Consider the following 5,454-nt stretch of genomic DNA (forward strand, 5'->3'; position numbering starts at 1 on the left):
ATCCTGGCTTTATGCCTTTTCCTGGCTTTATGCCTTTTTCTGGCTTTATGCCTTTTGGTTTGTGTCTGGTGTTGTTGCGATTTCTATGGGTGTGGCAATCTTGCCATACCTCGTGTGAACAACATTCATCCGATTATGATAATGCAGAATGGCAGTGGCGCACCCAGGATATATGGCTGGGGGGGGGGGGCTCACATTTTTTGTTCAAAATTTTTAGAAGTTAAATTTTTGTCAAAAAATTGTGCCCACAATTTTTGGCCGCAGAAAAAAAATTGGGGTTTTGTTTTGGGGGCGGACTATTTTGACGTTGGTGGCGCCACTTACACCCCTATTATACTACTCGAAAATAGGTCACATTATCACCAAGGTCCAATCGTGGGCAATCTCGCCCCCAGGGTGTTGAGCAGTACGTGCCCACCACTACCTGCTCTCTCACCCTGGTATTGGATCATTTGCATGTGCAAGATTTTTGAACACGTATGCAAATGAGGAATAGTCTGGCGCCTACACGTGCGTTACATTAGCGTTTGTTTTTGTATGCGGTTTCGGGGGTTAAAACAACATCAATTCGTCGTGCCGTAAGTCATGAAAACACAATTTTGTTTTAAAGTTAAAATGTTACGATCTGGCCCGCCAATTTGCAGTATTACATTTCAGATTAATAAAAGCAAACTGAAAAGGAAAGGAGTATTTTTGAGAAGGCATGGATGTTTTAATTACAATGATCGTGAAAACACGTAATGCACGTTGGAAATAACAACACCAACTACACGGTAAAAATCCATTACTAGCAAATTGCGGTATTGAATCAGGATACAGGAAGAAAGTTTCCTATCCAGGGCCCACTATTGGAAACGAGGCTGGAAATAAAGTAAGCACTGGGGACTAAGTTGAATAGTGGGACTAAAAGGAAAAAAATACAAATCGAAAAAAAATTAAAAATTTACAACCTTTTTTTGGGGGGGGGGGGGGCTCAAGCCCCCCGACCCCCCCCCCCCCTCGGGTGCGACACTGCAGCATGGGACCAACACACAAGAATTGCACTTGAACGAATACACCGAAAACAATATCGTCAAAAGTCGTGATTAATCCTAAGCCTTCTTAGGAAATATTGTCCCCCTCCAACCTTCAAGGACTGGAATGCATTATCATCACTTGCAATCTCATCCTCATCATTGAATGTATTGTATTTTTAATCTGGCCTTAGCATAAGGCCCTATATAATTTCGTCTAGAAGATCCTATTGCTGCCAAGCGCATCGCAAGTTTGCACTACGGTGCAGGCGACGTTTGTCTGCCATATATGAAAATACACCATGCCCATAACAACTCATTCGTATATATATCCCAGTGGTGATCATCATCGATAGATTACTAGGATGTTGAGTGTTTCCGTACTCTTGCCTGTATTTGTTTTGAAAAAAAGTGTATGAAACAAGCCGTTGCTGATTTGAAGATAATACATGTTTGCGAAATAGCCCGAATGCCTATCGGTCGCGTATAAAACTTTGAGGCATCTTGATCTTCAATTTCTCTTAATTTTCGTAACCTTTTAAAAAGCCTCCCTTTCGGACTCGAACTCGAGGGATTTCTTGGGGGGGGGGGCGGAGACGGGGCCCTCACTCTCTCCGAAGCCATCGCCCCAAAATGGGGCACTGGTTTTTTTTAAATCCAGTATGCACAAAATTCATTCAAACAAAGATCCACAATTACGAGGGAAACATCTGCATCCAGACGCCTAGCCATCTGTCACCTTCACAGCCTTTAAATCATACTAATTATCTATTCGTTTATTAATGTTAATTAGCTCGATGTAGACCTACATGCATCAACATCACGGGGGAAAATATAATCAACATTTTTCGTAGTCTGGTTCCCAGGCCAAAAGATTCTAACTATTCCTGATTAATCTTAGGGTAGCAGACCAGTAAATGAACTTCCATAGACCCCAATGATAATGCTCCCACTTCGGAAATTTGGGAAACATACCTACAACTCTCCAAGGTGTTCAAGACACACATCAAATTAAAGCTTATTTCATCATTTTTCATTTTCTTTTCAATTTTTGGGGGGTCAACTGATGACTTTTAGGAGAAATTTCCATCCAAAGATGATCACCCCTAAAAAATAGTCCTGAAGCCCATCGCCATTTTGAAAAACGATGGCTACACTCCAATGCAAAATAGAGCGCTTTTAGGGTCCCAATTTATCCAAATTACACACAACTGCAAGCTCCCAGTCCTGTGCACGACTTCCACCCATATTTTTAACAAACCCTCAAGTTCATGGCCCACAGTGCTCTCAAATACTGAAGATTTTGAGGGCATGCAAATCGTGATCTGGCCGGCGTAGGCAATTTGGGGCCTATTTACTGGTCTGCAACCTTATTGAATATCCCATGGCAATTTAGATGTAGGACTATCTCACTCATAAGTTATTTCCATGCATAATATTCACGTGATGGCGGTGTCACGTAACTGCGAGATGTGTTAGGTATATATCATGTCCATGCCCACCCGGTACCCCTTCTAAAACCTTTGAGCAAGAAAGTCAACCACCGCGCACACTGTTCCTTCACCAAAATAGTCCCTGGACTATGAGCGGGGTGGTGAGCAACAGTCTGGAGGGGCCGGATGGCGGAAGGCCCGGCTGGGTAGCGGTCCTCGCGCTCTGGACCAGAAACCTCATGGTGACCGGCATTACCAAAGGTCTCGGGATAATGCTGCCGATTTTGCAAATCCAACTGACCTCCCAAATGTGGATTATCGGCTGGATAGCGTCACTGACAACCGCAACAAGTGGATTAGTAGGTAACACTGACAGTATTTTTCTAAACTGCAATTTAATTCAACTGTGTGTATTATATTTATGGCGTTGCGAAGAAGCGCATGCATGGGTGTTGTACTGTATTACAATTGACTGAGCGTTTTCATGCGTATATCAATTACTCATGCGTATATCAATTACTCATCATATCAATTACATTATCTCTTAAACAAATATCCCATGGAGTTCCTCACGGATCAATACTTGGACCTTTACTGTTCTCTATTTATGATTTTAACAAATCATCAGATCTATTTTCCTTCATTATGTTTGCTGATGACAGTAAGTTATTTCTTAGTCATAACAACATTGATGTACTTGCTGATTTAGTTAACCAAGAATTACTTAAAATTTCTGAATGGTTTAAAGCAAACAAATTATCCCTTAATATCAAGAAAACAACCTGCATGCTATTTTCCGCTAAAACATGTTCCATTTACCTGATATATATATCGATAACATAAAATTGCCCTATTCTGATTGTGTAAAATTTTTGGGATTACATATTGATCCTACTCTCTCTTGGAAAATTCAAGTTAACAACATTTGTTCTATTATCTCTAGAAATATAGGTGTCATTAGTAAGCTCAAAGCCTTTTTCCCACAGGAAGTACTGTTTATGCTGTATAATACATTGATTTTGCCTTATTTGAACTATGGTATCCTAGCATGGGGGAATTGTGCAGCTAGTTATTTGAATAGTTTTCTTAACCTACAAAAACGGGCATTGAGAGTTATTAATTCTGTCGACAGACTAGAACATTCAAATCCTCTTTTCTGTAAACATAAAACACTCAAGGTCAATGACATTTATTCACTTCAGCTTGGAGCCTTCAGGCATCGTTTGAACAATAATTTACTTCCAAATCCCATTGCACAAATGTTCTGCAGAAACGAAACTATACATCACCATTTTACCCGACAACGTAGATAATTTCACTTTTCATTTGCAAGAACAACTGTTTACAAAAAGACAATTAGGCATGAAGGCCCTAAGTACTGGAAGTCCTTACATAAATCACTCCAGGGCACTCGTAGCCTTCCATTATTTAAATCCAAACTTAAATCGAATTTACTATCAAATTATAATAGCTCAGATTAATCTTCTTACTGGGTTACTACTCTGTATTTCTTTTTTCTGATCAGCAATATTATGTTTTTCCATGTGTTATGTACAATTTAAAATGTATACGTTCAATTGTTTTTCATTTGTTTTTCATTAAATGTTTGTATTAATCCATGTTAAAGGGGATCCCTACTCGACAAGCTCCGCTTTTTGGGGATCCCCTTCCACCATCTCTAATTAGAAAATAATGCGCCCAAAGTGTATATAAATATATTTTGTAAAACAAGCTCGAACTTTATAATACCCAAAACTACATGTATGTATTGATGCCTCGTCACTTAATGAAAGAGATGTGGTAAAAATAATGAAGAATGAATGAATGAATGAATGCATGACTGTAAGCCACTATCTAAATGTAATAATTGTTGGTTGTAATGCAACCCAGACTACATGTGAATATGATACTTTCAAAATATAATTAGGATTTTAATTTTCTCCATGCATCGGTTTCAAATGGGTCCCTTCAGCAATACCATTTTCATTCTATTTCACAGTCATTATTTTAAAATCAAATACACATAAATGTTGACATTGTGTGAACTGATATACGTGCGGAAAATAAACTGCACGATCATTATTATTTCTTCGGTGGTCTGGTCAGAACATGATTTACTATCATGACAAGTTGATTATATTACTCTTAATTTACTACAGACATCATCATTGTGCCCAAAACGCAACATAGCCGAACAGAATTTTCACTGTATGGTATCCTACTCAATTGTTATCCTACTTAATTGTTATCCAACTTCATTCGCATCTAGAAACAAGGATGTTCCATCCTTTGATCAACTCAAAATCAAATATTTTACGTCTCCACAGCTCCTTTCGGAGGATTAGTGAGCAGGCGCTTTGGGGCTGGTTACGTCATGATGACGTGTGGCGTGATGATGAGTGCAGCGGCCATTGCCGGATCGTTCGTCGAGAACTCTCTGCAACTGGCGTTGCTGTACACGTTACTGGCAGGTTGTATTAAAAAACATTGAAAAACAACGATTTCAACTTCATTGAATTTCCACATGAAATGTATCGGTTTTCCCGATTAATTTAACACTCGTAGCAAACAGATTCTAGTAGCAAACAGATTCGCAGAGATACTCCAGCTTCTTTCCAGTCATCATGGAGCTTATAAATCTAATGTTAATTAAAATGTTAAATAATATTTCCATCGAATTTGTTTAATACAGGTTTTCCCGGCCAATTTCCTAAAATGTTCAATCACTTCTGAAAATCGGTCAATCATTTCGTCTGAAATTGAGAATCGCTCTGAACACGCGTTTCATTTTCGCTACCATTACAGAACTGAGCCCAATCTAATGCATTTTCTCAAACCTCAGTTTCTGAGGTTCAAGCCTAATGAAGCATGCAGACCCTGCAGCGGATTACCTGATGTTTTAGCATGTTTAGACTGATAAGAGCCTACTTTTGGTCAGTTGTAACTGATCCACTAGCTAAGAGCAGTGACTTGCAGGCCGTGGTCAGTATAGGCGTTACCCATGCCAG

This window comes from Patiria miniata, unplaced genomic scaffold, assembly GCF_015706575.1.
Source record: "Patiria miniata isolate m_02_andy unplaced genomic scaffold, ASM1570657v1 HiC_scaffold_26, whole genome shotgun sequence".
NCBI lineage: Eukaryota > Metazoa > Echinodermata > Asteroidea > Valvatida > Asterinidae > Patiria > Patiria miniata.